Source organism: Meleagris gallopavo, chromosome 1 (assembly GCF_905368555.1).
Source record: "Meleagris gallopavo chromosome 1, MGAL_WU_HG_1.1, whole genome shotgun sequence".
Taxonomy (NCBI): domain Eukaryota; kingdom Metazoa; phylum Chordata; class Aves; order Galliformes; family Phasianidae; genus Meleagris; species Meleagris gallopavo.
Genome location: NC_139404.1, coordinates 141,901,546 through 141,915,084, shown reverse-complemented (window position 1 = coordinate 141,915,084; position 13,539 = coordinate 141,901,546). Strand labels below are relative to the sequence as shown.

Sequence of the window (13,539 nt, the reverse complement as noted above, 5' to 3'; positions counted from 1 at the left end):
ACTGATATGTTAGTTGCTTGCTTGAAAGCAATAGGAATAGTGTAATGAAAGTATGTTTTGAATCAAGGCATAGCAGTGTCAAGAGCCCACATTCATCTCTCCAGACTGTTATATCTTCACTCTTCATAACTCAGTTTATCCAGGGTTAGAACTTGTCTTCTGTTTGTGTTTCTGGTTGATTTTTTTTTTTTTTTTTCTAATAGACCACATTTCTTAGAGATACTAGAAAATAATAAATTAGAATATTTTAAGACTGGTATATTGATTCCATAAAATTTACCAACTGGTTATTATTTTTTGAACTAATACAAAAATAAATTCTTAAAGCACCTACTAATATTTATTAGATCCTTTTTGTGGATAAAAACCTAGCAGCATCCCTGGAATGCTCAAGTTAGCTAACGTGACTCTTACCATGGTGGAAAAACAGTTTACATTATAACTGCTTGGGACAGGAACAAAGGCAACATATATTTAAAAGACCAAAAGACATAACTGCATTTGTTGAAAGGAAAAGCAGTGTTTAAGGCCAGATTGCACCAGATTTTTTTCTTTGAGTGTGCTGAGCGCACATCTTTTAGAGCATGCAAAATGTCTAGCAACTAAACTCTTCTTCTGATGTAATGTTGTAGGATGCAGCAAAGGAAATTATTTACATACAGTGTCAGTAGTGGTGGTAATTACCTTTCAACTTTACCCTAAGCGCATATCCATTCAGTGCTCTGTCCTGTGTACAGGGGGATGCCAACACTGTGGGGAGGAAGACACCTTGCCAGCAGGACTTCCCAAGCATCAAGCAGGATCTTAGACAGAAAAAAATCCACCATTCCTTTGGCCTGAGCACCGTCATCTGGCTATGTTATCCAAAAAGTTATCTTCTCAATTATTAATGTATAGTGGCATACTGTTGATCAAACAGCCCCTAAATGCCTTCCTTGCCCTACAAAACAATCAGAGCAGGGACAAGGGAGGATATGAGGTCATCATCTTCCTTGTTTAATGGCTAAAAATGCTAAGCTCTAGGAGACAGAAATGAAGGAGTGTCACTTGTATGAAATGCCTGGTTGCTTGCTTTGTTCTGACTGGGATTTGGTGAAGACAGAATGCAGTAACATTAAGGGCAGAGCTGCTTTGGCTTCTTGAGATGCGTCTTCAGCATTCAGCAGCTATAAACCTGCGGGGTCATACCTGTACTTACAAGGTACGTAGGATGTCTGCAGTATGCGATGCTAAGAGCAACAGCACTGTGAAGGAAAGCCATTGGCACTGGAACTGGGACAGCCTCCCACCTAGGGTTCCTGCAGCACTGGGGGACTGAATAATTTCTTGTAGAATTCCCAGTTTAATAACATTGATGGAGATGTGGGAAAAGGCAGTTTTTTCCAGCAAAGTATTCGAGACTAAAAACTGTGGGAAAGAGCACTTTTATTATATATTGCTTTATGGAAGAGGAATTATTTTTGCCACTTTCCACTTATACATGCTATTGTTGTATTATGCCATGTTGGATGGTTTTATATGCATGCACGGATACATATATCTACACTTATATGTGCACAAATAAATAAATTGTAAATGTATATATATGTGCAAGAATAAATACATAAACATAAGCATGCATGCAAATAAATTACTGTTGTAGTTACAAGCTAACAGATAACTTTATCTTTTAGACAGGATATCCTACTGCCTTTCCCATGTCTCAGATTTTCAGTAATTCAGTTTCAAGATTTATTGCTAATTACATAGTTTTACTGTTTTTTAAGACTTTTAAGTAGTCGCTTTTTTTCTTGTTTGCATCCAGAGTAAATGAGATTATTATTTTGCATTTTCTTCCATATCAAATTCCCCAAAGAAGGAGGAAATTCTTTGCTTTCTAGAAATATTCTGGAGAAAAGAGTGGCTATGCCATGTTGGTTCTTTTTTTCCTTTTTTTTTCAATGCATCAGATGCTAATCTCTAACAACAAATCTTGCTGTCTGAGACATTAGCTCAACTAAAATGTTACTCAGGGAGATAAATGTTGAAAATCCCTGACATTCCTCCTATCAGTGAGGAAACAGATGATGATGTGCAAGGGCTGATGTGAAACTAAAACTGGTGTCTGAAACCATCCAAATAACATATTATATAATCCCAGATTTGAGAATCATACTTAGCAAGAACATTTCAATTTGATCCATAGCACTCTTCAGTACTTGTACGACTGTTTTCTCTTTTTTAGTCCCTAATATTAGTACAGGTAGCTGATCTGCTCTGTAGAATTAAAATGTATCTCAATACAATTTCACTTTTTTTCTGTACTGAAATATATCTCAGGTGATTCCCAATTAAAAAAAAAAAAAAAGGCAGATTTGAGAATGGAGTACTTTTTTCCTTCTTTTTTAGTACAGGATAGAAGGCATATATTAACTAATTGTCTAATTTCTGTAATTCTGAGCCCATATTTCTGACAGAGGTCATTAAAGAAGATCTTTAGCGGAAAAAAATGTGATGTCTCTACATGTTTTCGCAGGGAATTTTTTCTGCAAAGTTATATACCAGAGAGTTCAAAGAGTCTGTATGTTGTTTAGTTTTTATATAGATGTTCAATGGTGTAATGTTTGCTTACAGAAACACAGCTGCTCATTTAAAATGCCATAAAAACAATTAAATGGAGGTAGACCTAATTCTGTTTCTCCATACAGGCTTTATTTATGTGTAATCCAGGACTGTTGCTTATCTACTGTATGTGAACATTAGAAACCAAAAGCATTTTTCTTTATTTGTGCAATGGAGGGAATATGTTTTTCTAATCTCACACTAAGTACTGCATCAAGACTTTGGGGAGCAAAATTCTAGCTGATGGGGCAGTGACACCTTCTCCTTTTGGTCAGTCCTTTCCTTTGATCTCTGAAATTTAGGTTTAAGGCTGGTGATGGTGGTGTGTACTGAAATGCAGGAGTGTGGGAAATCCCCGCTTAACAAAATGGCGGTGTTTTGTGGGAGGGGTCATCCGGTGGAACAAGGCCATTGGGGAGGAGAACAGCTTTGACTCCCAGTGTTTCCTGAGTTTCGACTGGCTTTTTGCATTCTCACTGACCATAGTCAATAGATACTGTAGCAACTGCAGCCACACAAGCCATCTCATCTGTGAAAAACAGAGAAGAAGCCCCCACAGAGCCTGTAATGTGAGGCCTTGCCCTCATGCCTCCACAGAGCCAGGCTCACCAGGTGCTTCCAGTGCCCAAGAGGGTCTTCTTGCTACCCACTGAACTTCTTTTTTTTTTTTTTTTTGTGAAAATAAACCCACAGTGTTTTGCAGAGGTTTTCAACCCATCTCTCTTCTGTTCTTGATGATTTGTGGAACTCTCGGCCGTGGCCAGTGACTGACTGACCATCAAATGGGATGGGGCTTACCATGTGGAGGATCTGCAGAAGGGCTGGGGTCATGCTTTTATGACTACTTTAAGTCTCCGAAGACGTGGTGAAGCTGATGTGAACAGTTCTGCGAGAATGTTTAGAGATAACTAAATGATAAAAGTAGCTCCCTCTCATCCAAGTGGGCTCATCTCCTTGGAGCCTTCGGTGACCTGCCTGGATGGGGAGAAAGGTTATGACTGCGTTCCTCCTTGAAGGGTGAAACTGGGGCTGTAACCAACCCCAAATACAAAACCTTTTTTTGGGGCAGGACCTGACCCCTGGGTCAGTTAGGGCAAGGGAGCTTCGTCCCTTTTCAAGTGGCACTGGTGCATTCTGTGCAAAGCTTGTCCCTCATGCTGGAGAATTTGGTGACTGGAGGGGTCTGGGCCTGAAGAAGAGGATAGGCACTAAATATAACATTTCCAGTTTCCTGAGTTTACCAAGGAGATGATTTTAGAGGGATGTGTCTGTGTAGGGGTTGATGTGCCTGTTTCCATATAATAAGAACATCCTTTGACTGGCTAAGGGGGTGGTCAAATGGAATTGATAGCTGTCAACTATTTTATCCTTAGTTCCACAATATTTGCCGTTTCCTTCAAGTCCAACATCCTAAAATCTCTCTCTCTCTTTTCTTTTCTTCCTTTTTCTCTTTTAAAGAAAACATCTGGCTTCAATTGTAAGGGAAAGTCTGAAAATACAAACCAGGGCTACAAGAACTAACAAATGACACTTCATGGTGCGTTTTCAAGTGTTGAATTTTTCAATGCAGTCTCATAATGCAATGTCCCATTCTTAATGATTTTTTAAATTATTGATATTGTTAGCAGATAAAAAATGAATGGCTTTTTTGAGAGGCACGTAGAACAATGGGAAGATATGGAGTAAATAAACAAATGGAAGAAAATGTAGGTATTTATGTTTTCACTGTAATTGTTCAAAAGCAGTAACAATTTTAATTCTTTCATAGCAAAAGAAAATAAAAAAGCAGAAGAACAAGTAAAGACATTGGGTAATAAAGCTTTGCCAGGCGCTTACTTACTGGAGATCAGGAAATTTTTGCAGTCTCCTTAAGGTTGCTTAGTTAGTATTTTAACTGTAGATAATTGAACAGGGACATAGTTTAAGACATCAAAATGTAGAGGTCAGAATTTGGGGGCCATCTCTGCTGTCTTTTTAAATTAATAAAATAAGATCTGCCTTAAAGTAGTAGGGCTGGGCATATTATTGCTACTACCAGAACTGTCATAGAAAAGTTCCCACATTTTGTTTAAATTAAATAGAGATAGAGGCATAGAAAATTCATTTGATCTTTTATAATGTTTTCATGGTTAATAAGATTTACGTATGACATTTTTGTATGATTAAAAGTACTGGAATTTTATTGCAGTACACATTAACTCCTGTGACTGAAGTTAAGTGAGATTTTTTTTTTTTAATAGCTAATCAAGAGTTTAACAACCTCTGGGGCATTTTAAGAAAACGTTATACTGTACTTAACGAACATTATACTACAAATAAGAGTGATATTTCTGTAATTAAAACAGTCTGGATATTGCTTAATGAATGTTTTTCTTATCTTAATGTATAGGCCATAAGCATTCATGTAGTTGCCTTTATTAACTTGTGGAGTTAGTTAAAAAGCTGGTTAAAACAGTAAGTCCATATCAGGTCAATATAAAATGCTTATGTAGGGATTTCATTGCTCTTATAAATCTGACTAGTTAAAAAATAAACACAGCTGCTTGTTTGTGCCATCCTGAGCTGTACTGCAGCATGGAATTTCTGCCTGTAGACATTTCTAAAGTAAGTATTGCCCCGAACTCTGAGCTATTTGGGAGCGTTCTTTATCATCTCTTTAGGAAATATTTTAGAATTTGCTCCACACTGAAATCCAAAAGCAGAAGGTAATTGTTTTTCAATTATTATAGCTGCATTTGCTAGGGAACTAACAGCAGCGTTTGTTTGTTCTTTCTCCTATCATATTGCATCAGTTTTGATGTAATTACTTTTTTTTAATGTAATTACAATGTATTTCAGTTTCTTAGCAATTTCATATTCGCTAATTGCTGGCTGAATTTTTCCTCGCCGCTCAGCTGTTTGGCACAGAAACAAAGTAGAAGTGATGCAAAATGAGGCTTCAATCTGAAATGCTCGATGAAACATAGATCATATTTTTCCTTTTCATCAGATTCTGAAAATAACACAGTTTATTTCCCAGTTGAGAATGACTATCTTTATTGTTAAAAAGATGTTCACCAGCTGGATTGCATCTGCAAGCCTCCAAATCTTGATTTTGCACCAGTCTGTGTCCCAAAAACATAAAAGAGGAGGCTGACCTACAAATAGCCTACAAACACATATAGAAGAGTTTCAGCATCCCAAATGAATCCTTAGTCCTGCAGGCGCTTCAGCACACGGGCAATTGTAGGTGTTTGACGAGTCCTTTTGATTTCTCTGGGCAGAGCACATGCTTGAGCAGGTTTACAGGAGCAATCCCAACGTGCAGAGAAGATTGCGGTATGGTTTTGTTTCTCCTGAGTAGTAAAAGTGTCTGCACTTTATTTAGTAGTGCAATTTGCATACCCTTCTAAGTAAGTGCACAGGAATCACTGAGCTGTTGGTGCACGGCAAGTGTAGTATGCCGTAAATTGTAAATCGACATGAAATACAGCCTAGTTGATGAAAAATCCTCAGAAGTACGAAGGAGACCTCATTTTGTGAAATCGCCTCACCACAACAGAAATTGGAGAGAATAGAACTGGTGATAAAACATCCGAAATCCTGAAAGACACAAAGCATGGGGCAAATGTCTTCCTTCTGTCAACTTCCCTATTATTTGATACTGACTCTTCTTTGCCCAGCTGCTTCATTTAAATATTACCAGGTGTAATTTTATTGTAATTACAACTTGAATTGGAGCTGTTTTTAGGGCCAGCCCTGTTTGCTGCTATCTCTTGCTGTGCATCGGTGCATTTCTGACCCCGCAGCTCTGGTGCAGGCAGCTGCTCTGGCCAACAGCACCGCGGTGCTTCATCGGGGCTGATTTCACCAAGTACTTGCTTCTTATTTTACGTGGAATTCGTTAGCAGTCCTTGGCTGTGGCTGTTTGGGCCTGGGATGGTAATGACAGTAATTAGCACTGATTTCCGAATCCCGATCTTGGTGTCGGCCTCACAGTGCTTGGCACACATGCAGGCAGCGGGCCAGCGGCTGTGTGAGGAGGAGAGAAGAGTGGTGAAGAAAAGGGATGAAAAACAGGGAAAAAGCTCTGTCCAAATGCTGTTACCCATTTTTGTATGTGTGTGTGCATAGGGTTGTGGTTGGGTGCGTTTTGAAGCGTTCTGGCAGTTAGCAGCAAGGGCAAGGCAGGGAGAAGAATGTGAATTATTCCCTGACAAGACAGGGGTGTTTGGGTGTGACTGCCCAAAGGGAGCATCTCCTCAAAACTCTGCTTTTCCGCAGAGGCCACTTCTCTGATTCTATAAAAGCATTGATTTGTGCTTGTTTTGTATTCACTTCCTAAGGCAAAAATTGTTTACTGGGTTCTCACCAGCAGCTTGTGGGTACCGTGTGTCCCATCCTCCTCCCGAACTGGAGGATGCTCAGCTTCAGAAGCCCTGTTTGTCCCTTGGTGTCACACAGCCCTGAGCACACTTTGGTTTGTACACAAGAGTGATAAACCAAAGCAAATCATAAATCAGTGCCATATACCCAAAGTAATCTCTTTTACATTGCCACACACCTTCTAATGGCTGATCTCACGTGCAGCCCTTTCTGAGCCTTCTGATGACATACTGCCGAATCTTTGTATTTATAGTGGGATTTTTTTGTGATTTAAAAAGGCTTCTCATTTCGTTGCAATTCTGTAAGAAATGTATCATGCAAGAGCTTCCGTCTGGATATTGTATGGCTAAACAAAATTCCCAAAAATCTCTGTGCGGTGTTGTGGATTAAAAATGCGAAGAACAGATAACATTAATTAGCTAAATGAGATCACCTGAAATTTACCTATAGAAATTGAAACTTCAAAACGTGAAGTGCCCTGGTGGTGTGACACATTAGCAGAGAGGTTTCCACATGGAATGAGGGGAGCGGCCCATCTACCACATGTCACGTATGATACAGCTCCCCAAGACAGGATGCCAGTTAACCTTGGCACCACACACACATTGCCATGTATGCACACAGGCTTTCCTGTGTGAGCAGTCCGTCGCTGTTAGTGGCAGGCAGCCCTGTCACCATGACCTGTTCTTTAAATCTTTTTAAAATTCCCCTATTAACCCCAAGAAGCGTCACACCGTCGTCTTCCTTAAAAATGAACTATTTTTGCTGCCTGAAAAATTCAAGGCATCAGTAATGGGAGCAGCCCGCAGTCCTCTTCCTGCCCCCAGCCTTATTTGACCGTTCTGAGCAGAGAAGAGAAACCCCACCTTCAGTCACAGCAATTCAGGGCATGGTGGGGCTCCAAGTGAACCAAAACAACAGGGTCAAATGTGCTTGAAAGAACACGCAGGGGTAAATAAAAGGTCTTTTTTTTTTTTTTTTTTTTTAATACATTTAATGCTGGTGGGAGGAGAAAGTTTGGTTAACTATTTAACCTGTGATAGCCTTTCATCATTTTATGGCTTAGGGGTCCGTGGTTTCAAGCCATTGTCAGTGAGTTATTGGTTTGTGCTCAATCTGTGCCACGGCTAGGCTCTGGTTTTCAGTAATACGACTCACATAGGTTCACTGGAGATAGGAAAAAAACTACAAATAGCAGCTGGCAGCACACATTTTCCCTAAAGTGACTCGCCAGCAACTTTTGCTGTGGCACTCTGTTTCCATCTGAACACTGAACTGCTTTCTTCTCCGCACTTCTCCGCACCACCATTTCTTCTCCCAGTGGGGCTTTCCATCCCCAAGTTATTTCCCGCTGGGTTTGGGGTACAAGGTTTCGGTGCCCAGCCCACCTTGCCCAGCACTGCCATGGGGTCCCAGTCCCCCCGACACCCCGTTGCCCAGTTTCTCTGCTCCCCATGCTGTCCCCCATTCTGCCCCTTCTGGAGCCTGCAGTTCGTCATTCCCAGGTCCTCAGCCCAATTGCAGGATCCCTCGTGGCTCTGCACGAGCTCTCGGGGTAATTCTTTTGCCTTCTATAGAGCCGAGAGAGGGGGTCCCGCTCCCATCTTGGCTCCTGCCTTCTTACACCTGTACAGCTCCATCAGGATCAGGAGCATTAATCGTAGCGCTGGGTTGCTGGGAGATCGCACCAGCCTTACTGGAGACTTGAACGGCAGGCAGTGACTCTTTCGGGATTCCTCGACTTCCCAGCAGAGCTGCTTTTCGAAAGTCCCAAACCACGGGAGAAAGCCGAGTTTGGGGTTGGAAAGCTTTCTTAATTTTCTTCCCTTTTTTTTTTTCTTTTTTCTTTTGGTGCGTCGGCCTCAAGTGGGATCCGAACAAAAGAAGAAATCAAAACGTAAAGCGGAGCGTTTGATGCGTTGATCAGCCGCAGTTTTGATTTTAGCATAATTGGATCACCGTTAGCGGCGGTTGTGAGGCGAGGTGCCTGGATGCAGCGGTGCCTTTCTGGGCAGCAGACATCCCGCGCCTTCCCTTTCCCCGCTCCCCCCAGCAGCAGAGCTCAGCGCCCGCATCCCGCACTTTGCCGGCGGAGCCCCGCGCTGTACCCGCATGGCGCTGCCCTAAGAGCCTCTTGTTTTCCTCCCGAGAAAACGGTGCCCTTTTTTCCCCCGTGTTAACTTCTCAACAATCGCGGGGAATTTGTTCTTTTGTTTTGTTTTGTTTTTCTTTTTGTTGTTGTTGTTGTTGTTGTTTTCTTTAAAAGTGCAGCCCTTTTCTCTTTCCTCCCTTTTCTCTCTTCTTGATATTTTTATTTCCCTTTTATATGGAGACTTGTAGATTTTGTCACTTCAAACGTCCGCTGGTCCTCCTCTTTTCTTCTGCTTTACAATACGCACTAGGAGATTTTTTTTTTTTTTTTTTTTTTTGCATATTCCTCCCCTTTCTCAGTGAGATATTGTCGCTGACCAAATTTAAAACACTACAGTATTTAGGATCCCCGCGGTGCCATTTGAAGTATTTGGACCTGGAAAATGCCCCAAGCAATAACTACCTGAATTGCTTTTAATTACACAATATAGCTGCATCATTTTACTTCAGATTCTTTTTGATTGATGCTGTAAGGCAATTGTAACCATGGATGATGGGATTAAGTGCCTCTTGAAGTGACTTTAGCTTCTTGTGAGAACAAAGGGAAAGAAGAGAACACTTAGTCCCTTTTGGAGCGAACAGCCTTTTTTCACTTGCTATATAAAGAAATACAATTAACAAACATTATCCCCAGAGGTGAATTGAAATGTACGTGCAGACAATAACTGCTCTTGACTGCAATTAGACATATATGATCCGAGGAATTTTGGCCATTCATTAGTGCTAATTGTTTGAGAAACAAGCCCACAGAACAAATGATTAAAATGTTAGTGCCATAACCGGGATTATTAGCATGTGTGATAAAATGCATGCGCTGCAGCTGTACCAATAAAACTCTCGGGAAAGTCGCTTTGATTTGACGAACGCTCGGCTTGGCTGTGAGCTGCTCGTATTTGCACAAGGCCTGCTGATGTTTATAACAAACAACTTCTCGCTTCTTTTCTTAATTAGAAAGAATTACCATGCAAATTGGGGCGCTTTGTAATTTCGCGCAACTCGCCTTTGTCTTCGGTGGATCGTTTGTGCGTGTTGGGGAGCTGCTCCCTTGCAAATCAGACGTAGTCAAACCGCTGCATTTAATTTGTGTGGGTTTTTTTTTTTCACACATCAAACAATTAGCTGGAGGAGACTTCGCTCTGTTAGCTGCGCTGCGTTCAGGGTCGCTACTCAAGATCTTTAGAAACTTGGTGCCAGCACCGTGCTGTAGGAGTGGAGAGCTGGTCTACCGAGCCATGGGTATTTTCCCATCTGTTGGGCATGTGATGCTGTAGAGTCTCTTCTAGGATGATTGGGTCTGGCCAATAAACACGGAGAGGAGATGCAGGCTGAAGTGCTGATCTTGAGAACAACTTGTGGAAGTGCTTTACTTTCTGTGCTGCAGTTTGTTGGCTCCAATGAGAAGGCACAGGTGTGCCATTCGGTATATGTGTGAGCACGACAGTGCTGGAATATGACAATGCAGTGTGCCTCAGGGGCATCGCTGTACTTGTCAGTAAGTTCACTGGTTGCCGTCCCGCTGTATGGCTGCCATCGCAAAGTGCAGCTCTTAGTAATCCAAATGCTTTTGTTTTCTCCTTCCTGAGGATGAGCTATTTGCTGTTCGGTTAAACTGTTCTCAGAGGATCAAGAGTAACTTTAATTCGCCTGCTACTTTTACATATTTGATGTAGACTTTAGTAGAATATTATGTTTGCAGAAGAAATGTGCTTTGATCACCAAGACCCACAAGCATTCAACTTGCTCCTGGATGCTATGGATGGAAAAATGCTGCAGTAAAACTATGCAACAAGCATTACCCAGTAGCCTAGTCCTTGTTTTAACTTAGAGTGCTTAATGAAAGAAATATTGTCTTAGCATGTTCACCTGGCTTATGTCTGTGTAGTTATTTTTAAACACAGTCAAGCTTAGTTTGAATCATCAAAATACTTGTAGTCAGCAGACGTGTAAGATTTTCTTCCTCTTTACAGCATGGGGTTATAACAAATTGCATTTCCCCTTTAAAAAAGCAACCACACTGGGGATGCTCTCACTCCATCAGAATCACAGAAGATGATGATCAAGATAGTATTTGCTGCTGGAATAGCTAACTGTTAGTATGCATGCCACTGTCAGATTTAAAAGGTTCAGTAGGCAAGTGGATTTTGTTGTGGAGCTGCTTTTTCCTGGGCAGTTCGTTCTATTGCAGAACATAAAATTTGGCTATGCAACACAAATGTGCAGTGAGAATGGGACTTTTTTAAGAATATTTGGCAAAATAATAGTGTCTGAAAATGTTTATTACTGTCACACCTAAGTATCCTTGATAAAAAGTCTTATTTTGCACTCACATTTCTAGAGCTCTTTGTTTTGGGAAGAGAAGGTGTTGTGTTGGTCAGCCAACAGCAGTTCCTCCCATACACTCCAGTTTCAGACAAACATCCTGAAAAAGCTACTTCGTGTTTCATAAGACTATTAATTTGACAAACTGTCAGTATATTTTTCTAATATTTTGTGTCCTAAGAAGCCTGCTTTTTGAGCCCCTGGGGCTGCAAGTTGATTAACTGAGGAGAGCCCAACATTTTCTAACATTGAGCCCAGTAGTTCACAGATTAAATATGCTGCTTCTTGAAGGGGAGCCACGTTGCTGCCCCATCTAGAGGGGTGTTCACAGATGTGAGTGGGGATATGTAGCTAAGGCTGCTCTGTTGGCAATGAGGGTTTCACCTGTGCCATTGTGTGATAGGAGATATGGCTCCTTCTGGTGTGCTCTGAGATGATGGTTTTAGCCACTTCTACCAGGGTTGGAAGGCTGGTGGGAAGCAATGCCTTTGGGCACTATGGAGCTGAAGCCATCAGAGACAAAAAATAGAAATGAATCATTTTTATCCTCTCATATTTGTCTAGTGAAGGACTGCGGAATTCTTTACTGACCTCTGTGTCTCACACTGAAAAAAGACCCTCTGCTCTTCCACTTCCTCCTTGCTCTTCCAAAGTGTACTATTGCAAGAAAATGAGATTAAGCAGAATTAACTAGCAGCCACTTGAGTTGCCTCAAGTTGTGTCATCACCCCCTCTTCAACACAAGGCTGGGAATGTGGAATGGTGTGTGGGAGAGAAGCAAGGAAGGTGCTCAGGAAAAACTCAGCTGGTGTTGATTATCAAGATCTTCAGCACCCATGTTTTGGAGATGCTGCAGCTAAAGACAAGATTAACTAATGAGGCTAGCGGCACAGTTTGTAACAAACAGTGAAGCATTTCTGTTTAACAGCAAAGCTACCATGTCGCTTAGATTGAGACACATTACAAGGAAGAGATTGGTGTGGGATTTTTGTGGGCTCATGAAGTGAGTCCACCCAGGATAGGCAGATATCTGGCAGAGGAGCAAGTGGAGTAATTGTCCTTTTCTGATTAGTTTGCTGAGATAAAATGTAATTAAAGTTTTCTTCATGTTTTTAATTCAAGATCTGTCTTTCAGGATGCCAAGTCTAGGGGGAGGGAGAATGCATTGGCAGGGTTAGTTTAGAAAGTGGTCTGTCAGCAAGGCATCACATTGGCTCTGATGTAGATTGACTGAACTCATTTCCAGATGTTTGAGAGGGTTAGTCACTTTGGAAAAAAGCCTTGTGTGCATGTAGCTGTGTGTTATTCAGATGTAGCGACCTGGGAAATATTATTAAGAGGGACATAGGAAAATGCATGGGTCCCTGACATGATGTGATAATGACATATTCAGTGTGGTGCTAGAAAAGCTTTGCATTATTCAAAGTGCTGAATAATATACATGATAATGCATAACAGTGTTGGATTATGGTAGGATTATTTTGTGCTTTTATAAGTGACTTGTGCACTGGCTACGAAGATGAGTTGTGTTATTTTGTCCTCGGTTTTGATGTAGCAGAAAATGTCTGAGGGGTACAGCTTGAAATAGGTAGAAGCAGGGCTAGGGTAGAGCAAGGGCTTTTTTTGAAAGGCCATGAAATGCAGCGGTGCTGTCTGCAAAATATTTATCTGTGCCTGTAATTATGGAGCAAGGCAAGCTCCCTACTGTGCTTGAGGGCAGCCTCTTCCAGCAGCCCTGCTGCCTCTGAACACACAGCCCCAGACTTGGGGTGGGTAGGCCACAGCCTCACCAGGAATGATCAGCATGGAGTGCAGACCATCACAAACCCAACACCTACAACCACTCGGATGAAGCCCACTCAAGCCCTGTGGCACTGCAGGCTCGTACCTTTGCTGAAGTGTGGGGCACGAAGCCTTTATAAGCATGAAGAGATTCTGTGGCTGACTGGCCTGCTGATGATGCTGGTGGGCTTGTGAGCCCTGAGGTTTTTCTCGCTTCCCTCTCCATCCATTTTGCTTATTTAAAATCTGCATGAAAATACGTTTGTTGAAATAATACTAAGGTTGCAAAATCAACCTTGCAAAATGGTGTTTGTTTAACCA

The 13,539-nt window shown here is 41.5% G+C and overlaps 1 protein-coding gene across 3 annotated transcripts in view; it reads left to right on the top strand.

Annotated features, from left to right (window-relative positions):
- The window catches only part of CLYBL (citramalyl-CoA lyase), a 169,102-nt gene that overhangs the window by 71,899 nt on the left and 83,664 nt on the right, over positions 1 to 13,539 (top strand). The gene's annotated exons all lie outside the window — the stretch shown is intronic.